Source organism: Stigmatopora argus, chromosome 21 (assembly GCF_051989625.1).
Source record: "Stigmatopora argus isolate UIUO_Sarg chromosome 21, RoL_Sarg_1.0, whole genome shotgun sequence".
Taxonomy (NCBI): domain Eukaryota; kingdom Metazoa; phylum Chordata; class Actinopteri; order Syngnathiformes; family Syngnathidae; genus Stigmatopora; species Stigmatopora argus.
The window spans coordinates 8,673,516-8,688,130 of record NC_135407.1 but is presented as its reverse complement, the minus strand read 5'-3'; the positions used below and the strand labels follow the sequence as shown (position 1 = coordinate 8,688,130).

General features: G+C 36.3%; 1 long non-coding RNA gene across 2 annotated transcripts in view; it reads left to right on the top strand.

Annotated features, from left to right (window-relative positions):
- Positions 1-107: 107 nt before the first annotated feature.
- The window catches only part of LOC144067312 (uncharacterized), a 34,022-nt gene continuing 19,514 nt past the window's right edge, over positions 108-14,615 (top strand). For both annotated transcript variants that reach the window (XR_013297904.1, XR_013297903.1), the window contains exons 1-3: positions 108-139; positions 1,811-1,961; positions 11,438-11,511. This is a non-coding gene — a long non-coding RNA (uncharacterized LOC144067312). The remainder of the gene's footprint in view (positions 140-1,810; positions 1,962-11,437; positions 11,512-14,615) is intronic.

Genomic DNA, 14,615 nt, shown 5'->3' with positions numbered 1-14,615 from the left:
TGTCCTTCCTGGCTTGCTGTTAGGTTAGAGCAGCTGCAAGTGATCCTTGATTACTTCCTGATGTGTGTATTTAAGCACCACAGAAGTGGTTAGTCATTGTCGAATCATCCTGCGTGACACTGCATACATCGCCGCAAAGGTACACTTCTCCCTACCCCGGTTTTGTTTCGTTTTGGGATGTACAAGTCCTTGTTGTTTTGTAAAGCTTTTGAGTCATTAAAGTTACTGTCATGAGCTCAGTCCGTCTCGCCCCCTCCTGCTTCCCCGCTATTGGGTCCAAATCCCTCCGATCGCACCACGACGCCTCGGCGCGATCGTAACAATAAGAGGAAACCTTTCCACCAGTAGTATCGTAGAAGTGCAATCAGTGGATTGCAGTCAGGTGCTCCTTGTTTCATCAGAAATGGAATTAGTTAAACTGTCTGTGCTGGATCGGTTGGAACAAAAACCTGGACCCACAGCGGCCCTTGAGGACCAGATTGCCCAGGTCTGCTATAAGGCTTATAGTTTACCCAAGTAATTAAGCCATTGTCATACCTGTCAACCTCTGCCGATAACTGCCCTTATAAATGATTATGATTCCCCTTACAAGCCCCCCAAAAACCTTACAAACACCGTACGACTCGTACGGTGTTTGTAAGGTTTTTTGGGGGTTTGTAAGGGGAATCATAATCATTTATAAGGGCAGTTATCGGCAGAGGTTGACAGGTATGCATTGTAGTGTACAGAGATTTACAATGTTTGAGATTGAAATACTGAATATTGGATAAATGAGTGTACAGTATGTCGTATCTGTTAAAAAGATTGAAAATCCTGTAAAAAATACTATGAGTAGATGATTCGAGGTGACAGGTATGTTTTTAGATTACATAGCTGATGAGTACTAACTGCAGCTATGGTATGCACTTTTTAAAATTGCTCAGACCACAGTTGCTTGTCCTTTCAGCACATGGTGATTTGTGAATGTATTAAATGTTTCTTCTTGGAGTCCTCGACAAAATGCCGGCTGGCAACCCTCCATTTTAATAAGTATGTCAATCATGGCTGCCTAGGAGCAGCCAGAACCTCTTTCTGTCAATCATCTTGAGGGGGACTGCAGGCCACACAACAGATCAGATAGCAGCAGAATAAATAAATGAAAACATTATGTTGATGACAGAGCTGACTCCTGGCAACACTATGAAATTCTTATCGTGGTCTCATATGAGCAGGATCTTAATCTTAACAATTTGTGCTGTGCATATAATTTAAAAAAAATGTTTTTATTCCACCGTCATGTTATCATGGCATAAACCTTTTTTTTAACTGACGAGCTTTGCAGTGATATTGCACCGATATCATGTTGATCATAACTCTGAGTTAAAATATATTATATATTTGACATATAAAATCGTTTGTGTTTGTGGACCACATTCAAAGCAATTTGATCTCAAGTGGGCTTGAATATTAATATTTCCTGGCCTAATAATGTTAGTTTTTTAGATCAAAAAATGTTCAAATATCTAAATACAGTGAGTAAGATGAGTTGTTTTCATTTGTCAGAACATAAGTAGGTAAGCCGTAGCGGAAAATAATAATAATGTGACAGTGAAAAATTTGGATTCTCCACCCAAAAACGAAATTAAATAAATTTAAAACATCTGTCCTAAAGCGGGCAACAGGTGTTTTTCCCAATTATTGCTCAGGCTTTACAAATAAATGGCTTTATGAAACTGTGATTACCAAGGTTATCAATCTTTATTTGCTCATTATCATGCTCATTATCATGCCAAAGAAGAATTCATCTTTAACTAGTTAAATCTATTTTTAGGATCGGGTGGCTTGAGTGGTTAGCACGTGATCCTCACAGCTCTGGGGTCCTGGGTTCAAATCCAGGTCAGTCCACCTGTGTGGAGTTTGCATGCTCTCCCCGGACCTGGGTACACGGTCGATTGGTCGCCGATCTTTTGGTCACCCGGAAGGTAAGTGACAATTACCATTTAAATATTGCTCAAATTCCCTAAATACAAACTGCGAATTACTATTTAGTCATACTTAATGCCCTAGTAATTATTAGGCTAAAGAAAAGCTCCAAATTTCCCGGACTTTTATTGTTTTTTGTTGGACAAATTGTTAAGACCCTGACTGACGTAGCTTCTTAAAGGGACAACGCATGTACATACAAACTCTTATACACTCACACGTCGGCTCAGTGAAACTGTTCATGGCCATTGTTGGCTTTTATTGATGCGTAGACCGTGTTGTTTTACCTTGTTTTGTCGCCGGCCTTTTGGTCGTCGGCCTTTTGGTCGCCGCTCTTTTGGTCGCCCGTTGTCGCGGTGGGGGCGACCAAAAGACCGGCGACCAATTGACCGCACACGCCGGGCCTGCATGGGCTTTCTCCAGGTACTCTGGTTTCCTCCCACATTCCAAAAACCTGCATGGTAGGCTGATTGGACACTATAAATTGCCCCTGGCTATGGGTGTGAGAGTGAATGGCTGGTCACCAATTCAGGGTGCATCCCACCTGATGCCCTTGTTGGCTGGGATAGGCTCCAGCAACCCCCATGATCCTAGTGAGGATGAAGCGGTTCAAAAAATGAATGGATCAATGGATCAATCAATCCAGTTGACACCGATTGTCAAGAATTTTGAGACACTTTCTCATTGTAATGGATGGCAAAATGTCTTAAAACCTTAGACTCCAGGTGTATTTTTGCAGGTTTAGTTAGCAACCCCCTGAGTGGACTCTTAGAATCTTTAGTAATATGGGCCCTGGATTTAAAGCAATAGTTTTAAAATAAAAGCATTGGTTTCAAAATAAGATTCCCCATTATTGAACAAGTTGTGTATTGTACATATTCTGATTAATTCTTCTCTGAGACATCCTGTATTAATCTTGCTTTGAAGCTCTTACTTGTCTTTGTTTAATTATTCTCATGGTGCTGTCATCATTACAAGGCCAGGCCATGATACAGTATTCTTCTCGACAGCTTTGAGAATAGACTGCTCGCATGAAAGGATGACCTCAGCTCCGTTGTGTCTGTTCTGACAGATGCTACACTGTTCAATCGTAACAGAGGCACTCAAATATTTCCATTTGCACAATCTGTTTCCACTACAAATGTTTTTGATTAAAGACAAGCCTCTGGCCATTCATAACATTCCGCTTTCCCCAGGCATTATGCATCACTCCATTCTTGTTTAATTCGCATTCCCCCCACTCTGTCTGGATGGGCAAACCGATCCTCGAGGGCGGCAGTGGGTACAGGTTTTTGTTCCAACCGATCCAGCACAGACAGTTTGACCAATCAGATTTCTGCAGAAAACAAGAAGCACCTGACTGCAATTCACTGATTGGACTTGTAAAACACCAGATAGGTGAAAAGGTACCCTCTCTAAGGTTTGGAATGAAAACTTGCACCCACTGTGGCCCTTTGTGGAATAGTTTGACCACTCTATTGTCTACAGTTGTGGTTCTTGCTGCCTATTGTGGTATGTCTATTGTATTCATAACATATTTTGTTCTATATCCTTGGCTTCACAATTGCCAAATACTCCCATTGTGACAGCTTTTAATGCCTTATGTGCTAGAGTCCAACAAATTCTGTGCTTGTGTGCAAGCTCCAAGTTAAACTGTGTTCATTTTGCCAATGCCCCCCCATTCTAAAATAGTTATTCACAATTATGCTTGAAATGATAATAACAATTATTCCTCACTAGTGGATCTACTCTGTGCTAAGTCCCTTCCCCTCAGTCTTAGTATTATAGTCACATAAAAATAACCTTTATAGCACTGACACAAATTTGCATGGGAGAGTCACTTTACTTGGCAAACTATCCTAATTTTTTTTAGATCTGAGGCAATTATTTCCAATACCAATCACTTAACCCAAATTATAGTCGGTATATTTAAATTAATTGGCCTGGTTAGTTTCTGTAGCCACAGCGACGTCTAGTGGTCGAGGCAGAAATAATCTTTTGTGTCTTAATTGACTTTTTTTTCAAATTTTGATTGACTTGATGCACTTTCTCTGCACAATTGATGTTAATATTTTTCATAGTACCCGAATAAAAGAGAGACAGAAAGATTACAATAAACTACAGTAAGATGATGCTTAGGAAAATCATGTGTATTTCACTCACGTTCTTCATGCAAATTTAATTGGAAAATGAATGTATGAGTGGGATCTGTAATTAATGCAATAATTTAACAATTTTCCAGGACTAACTTAATAAATAACTTTTTCACTTGCCCTCCATATGAAATATTGTGGAAGAAATATGCTGTTCCTTGTTGAGCTACACTGATGCTCATCATCTCAGTTTTTTTTCTGTACTTTTTTGACGTACCAGCAGGATACGCCTGCTTGTTATTGAGAATGTTCAATAAAACCCGGCTGTGCACGTCACGCTTATTACGATTTGAGAAACTATTTGATTAAATATGCTGAATAAATGACAGTACGGTTCATTTTAATTATGGCAGATAAATCCGTGATTAAAATACAAGGTATTGTGCCTAACTATTCTGAATTAAATGGTTCAAAATTGTCTAATGAGATGTTTAAATGACCTTATTGCGACCACACACCTTGAAATTAAATGCCCACAAGACATTACTCCTGTGTAAATTATTGCGATATTTTACGCTCTCCCGTTTAAAGCTAGAAGTCTAGTTTGGAACTGTAATGATTACTATTTCATTTAATTAAAAAAAAAAACAATAAAAGCAGGCCATTGCTTTAAAAACCCTGAAACTGTCCCTCTGATAATGACAGTAAACCACCCGTTTTTGATTCCTATATTAGCCTCATTAATTTCTGCAGTCTGACAGCATCTGCCCACTCACACCCACTCGCAATGAAAATGGTCATTACAGGAATAGATGATGCCAAAGTTGTGCTACCTTTTAACTATGAAAGGAAATAAAGTGCATGCTTCCCTGTGCCTGGCTCATGAAGTCAGTGCTGTTTTTAAAGCAAGTGTTAAATCTCATCCCTAGCAATCACATAGGTCAAGCAGTAGCCCTGTGATGCTGTTTAAGTGAAGTGTAATTGAGGGTTTCATCACAACTAATAATGAGACAAGACACTTATCTCTGTTGTTGTGTGGATGTATTCGACATTGTGTGTTGGCTTTAATTATGTAAACTCTGATAACAATTGAAAATGTATTACTGCCACTCTTATCTCAAGGGTATAATTAGAGGACTGTAGAGTGTGATCAGTAATTTAGTTATTTTGCACGTATTACAAGACTTCTCATTATATGAACTCACGATATTGAATGAGGTTGACTCCGCATTTCATTTTTCTTCAGATCTTTATGAGGGTTGGGTTATGGAGAGTTTGTGAAAGGCCTTGTTTTGGGGTTAGGGGCTCCGATTTGATTCACCTACTGATTGATGCATCTTTTATCAGTGTTTGGTTTTTCTTAGTCTGTATTAGCTACAATGTGCATTGTTTAAAAATGACTGAAATGCTTTTCATGCAAATGACCCTGAATATATGTATACTGTATAAATTAATAGAGGTGGCTTGTGGTCAGGGTGTTGGACTCACAGTTCTGAGATTGAGGGTTCAATCTCAGGTTTGGATCTTCCTGTGTGGAGTTTGCATGTTGGGCTTGTGTTGCACCCAATGTTCTCTCTATTTTTTGGTTTGTCTGGGCAGAAAGATAACCTCCCTGAGCACACTAAGTACCTGTGTGAGCAACATCATCATTGCTCGCTATGGGCACACACCAGTATCACACCTGCCATAAGCAGGTGCATGTCTACCACCCATAAATGATATAGTCATAATAAAATTTAATGATTAATATCTATGAATGGGCGGCCCGGCGGATGAGTGGTTCGCGCGTTGGCCTCACGGCTAAAAAAAAATACACAAAAAAAAGGGATTTTATTTTGTGCGCTCCATATGATTTGCTGTGCGCAGAGAAGACGAGACTAGTGCACAATTGCGCACGTGCGCAGTTTAGAGGGAACATTGGTTGCACCCTGCATTTAATCTTAAAACACAGGGAGAAATAATCAGAACAGTGATCCGTTGTTGTTTCTTCAATCCAACTTTACTGTTATGGGGAATATCTCCCGTGTTTCAAGCTATGTGCTCCAAGGCAGCAATAATCGAATACCGATACTCTCTTTAACATGTCACGCTTGCTATGTGGATCAAGGCATCAACAATCGAACACCGATAAACACTCAATCCAAACCAGCCGCATATCCTCAACACGCGATCGCCAATAAATCAAACACTCCAGCATGTCACACTTGCGTGGGTTTTCTGGGTACTCTGGTTTCCTCCCACAACCCAAAAACATGATTGATATTCTGACAACCTGAATTGCCTCGAATTGCCAGTCCACAATTATTTTAAAATCCTTTTCAAAGTATGTTTCATTGATTGAAATTTAAAAGTCAATATGTTTACAAAATATCTATTTTTTAATGTTCATGTTTAACCTGGTGAGTTGCATGGATTGAGGGAGTGATTTCTCTTTTCTACTAGAAATGACAAATACTTGGATTATATTCTGGACCATAGCAGTTGTATGTGGAGAAGTGTTTTTCAAAATTTGCACTTATTTTTTGCTAAAGGAGTTGTTCATCTGTTTCTTATTATTTCAATGTGTGGTATGCTTTAAGAAAATTCTTTGTAATTTTAGCTCCATTCAAATACTGATTGGAATAACCACTGTTTTAGTGCTCCTGACATGAACAGTGCACAAATATACATTTTTTCCGACTTCTAACCACCAATTGCAGAATGTAAAAGTTATGAGTGCAACAGTCCCAATCTAAATTGCCCATAGGTATGAGTATGAGCGTGAATGGTTGTTTGTCTCCTTGTGCCCTGTGATTGGCTGGCCACCGATTCATGGTGTCCCCCTCCTTTGGCCCGAAGTCAGCTGGGTTAGACTCCAGCACCTCCCGCGACCCTAGTGAGGATAAAGTGGTTCAGAAAATGAGATGAGATGTCACATAAATTTTAACTGCGAGGCCAGGCTGTGATTATTATTGGAGACAATATTATAATTAATTGTTCTAATCAATTGAAAATTGTTCGTTTATGTCACCATAGACATTTTAAATGAGAAAAACATAATAATCTAAAACCAAGTGTCAAAGTGGTGGCCCGGGGGCCAAATCTGGCCCGCCACATCATTTTGTGTGGCCCGGGAAAGTAAATCAAGAGTGACGACTTTCTGTTTTAGGATCAAATTAAAATGAAGAGTATAGATGTATATTAAATTTCCTGATTTTCCCCCTTTTAATGCAATAATTGTAATTTTTTAATCCATTTTTTCCGTATTTTTAGTTCAAAAATCATTTTGTAATATCTAAAAAAATATATTAAAAAGCTAAAATAAACATTGTTTTAGATCTATAAAAAAACGAATATTCAGGGCTTTTAATCCAGTTCTTTTAATCAATTTATATAAAAAAATCTAAATATTATATCTAAAATGGTCTGGCCCACTTGCAATCAATTTGACGTTTACCAACCCGAGTCTGACACCCATGCTTTAGATCTATAAAAACGGACTATTTAGGGCTTTTGATCCAGTTCTTTTAATCCAATAAAAAAAAATATATATATATAATCTAGATATTAGATGAATGAAATGGTGTTGACGTTAATGCGGCCCGCGAACCAACTCTAGTTTGACACCCCTGATCTAAAACATCCCATTCACATTTTAGTCTCACACATCGCTTTCAAAAATGTGTAGTAACGGCTGCCATAGCATTTTCCTGTAGATGTCATACTTTCCAATTGCTTTACTTCATTCAGAGTTGCTCAAGTGTAAAGTCTATAGGCTTCTGAGTCTGTATGCGTGTGTCAACAGGCACTGATGTCCTGATGAACCACTTAAAGGATTCTATTTAACGGGTCAGTCAAGCAATTAATCAAGGGTTTAATTGGAATCCTGAATCAAATGACACAATTTATGTAAATGAAGTCATTAATATTCAAGCCTATATTCACTGCTTGAATTAAAATGGCTTATCCGCCATCACGGTCTAGGATTTTCATTATAAAAATATTGAGCAATAATAAATCCATATACACATTCATTGGCAAGAGAGTGAAAATATGAAATATTAGAAAGGAGCAAAATGTTTTTTGTGCTGTCTGTCAGTATGAGAACATGTTCATGCTAGTAATTTTACCTCATTAGTAATAGATTGCTATCTGCAGGGATTGCATTTAATTGGATCTCCAAGCAATGTTTCCTAATTGGTTTTTGCATTTTCTAATAAAGATTTGGCTAGTTTTGCAGATGCAAGTGAATTTATGTCGGTTCCAAGATGCCATTTATGCTTCAGCTACATATATACGAGAATAAAATACATTTTTGCATCTTATGCATCACTTGCTGCATGTTTATTATGCTCGGTAATTGAGGGGTGTTTTTTGTCATGCCAAATTTATTATTACTTTTAATTTCTGGTAAATAAAAAATATTTAATATTTAATATTTAAATATTCAAATGTAGTTTTAATTATAAATATGTATACACACTTGGTCTGAAAGGGGTCGCTACGTAAAAAAACATATCAAGGTACTGGACTGGCCTAATATGTCTCTCTCAAGGCCTCAATTTAATTGGAAACCTGTGGAGGGGGTTAAAACACTAAAATATTTGTAAACACTTATTTATTATTTAGGGCGGCCCGGTGGAGCGAGCGGTTAGCGCGTCGGCCTCACAGCTCTGGGGTCCTGGGTTCAAATACAGGTCTTGTCCATCTGTGTGGAGTTTGCATGTTACTCCCAGGGCCTGCGTTGGTTTCCTCCGGGTCCTCCGGTTTCCTCCCACATTCCAAAAACAGATTGGACACTCTAAATTGTCCCTAGTTGTGAGTGTGCATGGTTGTCCGTCTCCTTGTGCCCTGCGATCGGCTGGCCACTGATTCAGGGTGTCCCCTGCCCCAGCTGGGATAGGCTCCAGCACCCCCTGCGACACTAATGAGGATAAATCGGTTCAGAAAATGAGATGAGATTTATTTATTTTTTTTACTAGTAAAAAAATTGGTTGAACATCTTGTCAATTTTCAAGGTATAGTGTACCGTATTTTCACAACTATACGGCACATCGTATTTTTAGCCGCAGTGTCAGTAAAGAGTGCTATTTCTGTATTTTACACACAAAGGACGCACCGTTTTTATAGACGCAGCCAGGCATGGCAAAACATACACCAGCTTAAACAATAAATAAGTTTGATGACCTAAATTGATTAGCCACCCATTTTCGCAAATAAATTGATTAAAAATCCTACAATCAAGTGACATAGGGATTTTTTTTACACTCTGTCTCTCATACTTGAGATATGCCACTATTGTTTTCCACAGCCTTTTTCAATATTAATTATGTTAGTCTTAGTCTTAAACTAGTTTTTGTTGGTTAAAAACTCAAAATGATTTTCGTCTAGATTTCGTTGACAAATACTCAAAATATTCACGTCTGTAAAAATTGAAAGGTTTTAGTCTAGAAAAAAAATGATTTCCAATCATTTCAAATAAACAGTGACAGACGGGTACATATTTGTGGTCTGTGGTTTCCCCATTGGGATAATGCATTCCGTTCTTTTTTCATCTCATTATGTTTGAAACAGGACCATATGTCCTTGCGCTGTTGCTGCCATTATCACCTGTCACCTTTGCGTGCACTGTTTTGAGCAGGCGTGAGCGCACTCGGTACGTACATGCCATGTGAGTCACACGAGCAAACATAGTACGACATGTAGAAGTAGCAAAAGCCACACATTGTAAGCATATGACTGAAACGTAGGTTATATTTTCATCTCATGTCAGATGAAAACTTGCACTTGTCTTATGTTACAGTCATTCAAGACACGCTTTTGTCATCATGAACAAAAACAATACTGATGTTAATCCATAAAGAAATTTACATATCTCTTGTTTTAAATGCGTGAACTAGGAAATTTTTAGTCAATATTTGTAGGCCCCAGGGTGTATACATTTTTAAAAAGTTTATACAAAGACATGTATCGATCAAATTTTCTGCACTACCATATTTTTCCAGTCGCATTTGAGTGTCAAAAAATTATACTATATATGTATGTGTATATATATGTATGTGTGTATATGTATATGTTTATGTATGTGTTTATATGTATATGTATGTGTGTATGTTTGTTTGTGTATATGTATACGTGAATATGTGTGTGTGTGTGTGTGTATATATATATATATATATATATATATATAGGTATGTGTATATATACATGTATACATATATATACATACATGTATACATATTTACATGTGTGTGTGTGTGTGTATGTGTATATATATATATATATATATATATATATATATATATATATATATATATATATATATATATATATATATATATATATATATATGTATATATATATGTATATATATATGTATGTGTATATATATATGTGTATAGATATAGATATAGATATATATATATATAGGTATATGTATATACTATATATACATACATGTATACATGTATACCTATATACATATATACATGTGTATATATATATGTATATGTGTATATATCTATATACATATGTATGTGTATATATATGTATGTATACATATGTCGCATTTTTTTAAATAAAAAACAAAAACAAACATATGTTAAAGTAACAATATTAAAATGGAGAATAACAGGCTAAATATGCACATTTTAGTATAACAGTATTTCAGATAACTATAGCCTAGAATCACAACATAACAGGCAAAGAGAAATAAAACAGATTTAAGTCGCTCTTGAGTACTAGTCGTACTATGAAAATAGCGCGACTTATAGTTCTAAAAATATGGTCGTATATTATAATGAAAAAATCAACCCAAAAAATTGACATGTACTGCAATGCCTCTATTTCGTCATTCAATCCACTCTCACTTTCAACTTTGATCTGGTTAAAACAATTCTCATGTACATAGATTTACAACAATCTCAAACATCATTTCCAGGTTACTAGAAGCATGCTGTAAATGTACAACGTAATCAGGTCAAAGAAAGAATGCATTTCTAGCAACATATCTTTAGTGCTTTCTAATGTAGGCTGTTGTTGGACATCATTAATTCAATTGTATGTCATTTATGGATTTCATTGTTACTTGAATCATTTAATCTGTGTGCAAGGAAGTTGCTTTAGTGTTTTTCCCGAGCTCAAAGGGGGACATTTGACAGCTGGAGCACAATGGGTCACAACAAACAAAGGCCGAGAGATATGAAGCCCCCCAAAAATATACCGAGAACAGATGGATCCTTTTAATAAAGTACCACTCTCAAGCCTAAATTTTACTAAGACTGCATGTTATACGACTCATCACTATTATCAGAGCATGCAGTATTAGCTAATATCCAGTTATTTGTCTGATGTGTTCTTTCAGTCATGCACTTAGTGTGCTCATGTGTGCATTTTGCTTGCAGTGTGCTGTAATTACTGCAGTGAGCAAGGGAGTTGTCTCTTCCACGGCAGATGGCTCAGCACCATGCTGGATCAGGTAACCGTGACAACCACCTCTTTCCTCACACTTAACATCGCTATAATGACTCTTCACACGGCCTGAATGTCATTATATAATCTGTGGAGACAAAGGGGGCTGGGCGTTAGGTAAATGAGGTAAGGGTAGGTAATAATTTAAGTTCTGGTAAGTATCCTTTTTATGGGCTTGACTTACCTTTACTGTCTGAATGATTTCAATTTATTCCATAATTGTGTTCTTGTAGAAAGCATTTTTCTCTTATTTTCTTTGAAACGTCAAAATGCTAATCTCTGTTGCCACTCATTATATTTAGACGGCTTTATTTTATTTCTAAGACACGTTACAAATAAGTGTCCGAATTCATTTGGGCTGGAAAAATAGTGTGTCCATGTAGACTTAATATTGTATGCATACCTAATTAAAATTTTGTTCCATCATATAAGTTTTTATCTTTTGAAGAAGTTCTATAAGGGGTGCATTTTTTAAAAATCAAATAGAATAATTAAAACCAAAATAAGGTGTTAGAGAAATGCAGCCAAGCACATGTACTTCATTTCTGAACCAGTGGGAGGCAGTGATACACCTCATTGTGGCAAGTGTCGTTGGAACTCCTTTGTTCATACAATTAATCACATTTCAAACCAAGCAAGTCAATCTTTTATTATAATATTAAGATATTATATAGCATTTACCTATAAAAGTTTCACTTCAATGTTTCATGTGATCTCATTGCTGGTGTCTTATTATTATTATTATTATGATTTTCATATATAGTGACGAAATGGGCTACTTTACTTAATGACAACAATTTATTCCTTCATTTAAACTCTGGTATTTGTGCCAATTTATTAGATTGCATTGATATCATTTTTTATATTTTCATTGGTAAATAATACTGACCAACATTTTTTAATCATTTTTTTAACAGAATCTATGCAAAATTTGGTAACTAATATCAAATCAGCCATCAGTTTATAATTCCTCTGTATGCTTTAGTTTTCATGCAATCAAAATTTAGATTGCATTGATATCAATTTTAATATTTTCATTCATAATACTGTCCCAATTTTTTTAAAATCATTTTCTGTTGCATTTTTTTTAACAGAATCTATGCAAAATTTGGTAACTAATATCAAATCAGCCATCAGTTTATAATTCCTCTGTATGCTTTAGTTTTCATGCAATCAAAATGTAGATTGAATTGATATCAATTTTAATATTTTCATTGATAAATAATACTGTCCAACATTTTTTTAAACATTTTCTGTTGCATTTTTTTTTTACAGAAACTATGCAAAATTTGGTAACTAGTATCAAATCAGCCATCAGTTTATAATTCCTCTGTATGCTTTTGTTTTCATGCAATCAAAATTTTAAAAATATGATCTTCATATACTATTTTCACACAGTACCATTTTAAACTTCCAATGCCTTGCATGGTTATTAGACTTTTTTTTTTCTGAATCAGTATTGACTTCTCATAGTTCACTGATTCATTCATTAATTTTTCTATACTGCTTATCCTCATCAATGCAATTTTTATTTTTTTATTTTTTTACGAGTGTAATTGCTAAATTACAATTAAAATTGTAATCATTTATACATGATTTTATTTAGCATGTTTTCAATTTCCAAATATTGTCGTCTGTATTCTATTCTAAGCTACTTTTTCTGTTGTGTTTTTCTTTTAAATTATGTTTTACCTTTGTACATGTGATTTGATACCAAACTAGCTCTTGCTAAAAATTTAATTTAATTACAAGACTGGTTTAAGCAATAATCTAAGAGTGTAAATAATTGTTTTTGTTTAAATCTGCATTGCTGGGATGTGCTTTTCATGCAAATCACTGTACACAATATCCATCCTCCTTTCTTTCTTCCTTCTTTTCTATCGCCATCGAAGCTAATGCTGAAAGTCGAGCCTGTCCTGTCGTATTTCTGGCATAGTCCTTCTTGAAAATGGCTTTAAATCAACACAACAATATATTTGCTTGTGCAGCTCGCTCCAGCTACACTTTGGTAGCTCTGGCTAATCACTAGCCAATCATAGTTGGTGAAAGCGATGACTTATCCCTACGCCTGCGAGAAGGCAAGGACGTATCCATACGCCTGCTGTGGTGTTGCCAACTCGAAATCTGATTGGTTAAAGCAACAGTCTTATCGACGCTTGTTTAATGCAGCAGAGCCTGCAGAACTGATTGTGAAGCCCTTGAGGCAGATTTCTGACCCTGGCAACAAATAATGGCTGAAATGTGATTGGTTAAATGCTTCAATATGAAAACACACATCTGGAAGCAGTGCAACCAGTGGGAAAAGCAACGAAAGGAAGCTAACAGAAAATTTGGAATTATTTAATAAGTATTGATGGACACAATATAATATATGATTCAGATATTTCTTAGGCCAGCAGAGAAGGCCTTGAAGGCCCTGACGGCCCGCCACTGCAAATCAGTACTGGTTGGCATTTCACTGGGACTGGCCACCACCATTCCAACTGTTCTTGATAGCTTTATGGCCATCTTGTCTGAATCAATATATTGATCCCTGTTGAACAAGATGGCCTGCCACTCCGTTACACGATTGGATATATGAAGCCCTCTCCACCAATCATTGATACTATTCATTATTCACTATGGATTGAAAAACATCTGCAGGCTTTTGCCCATGCTGCGTGTAAAGTAACTAAAGATAGAGCTGGTTGAGGTCAATGTGGTAAAGTTGATGTGAGGCTTAAAGAGACTTGAAATTGTGGCGCAAGATACATTTAATTAGCTTCTTGCCTGGTTATAAATGGAGGGTTTTGTGAATGGGGTAATATTTTCAATGCGGGAAGACCTTGTAATGGTTCTCGAAGCGGTGTCTTGGCGCAATTGAGGTCAAGTTTGGGTTGAGTGTTTGGAAGCATGATGCGTTTTTTTGACACCGAAAAGGTGGGGCATTTGAGTATGCAAAGTAGCTTTTTAGATTGTTTCTATCATCTTGGTACCATAGCTTTTTACAAAATTGATTATTACTTCCCAATGTTTACTTCAGGAAAATGAAATTTTGAAATATGAGGAACCAAATTCATTATTGGTGATAGATTCATTTGAAAAAGAAAAATTCACATAGTGAAGCATATT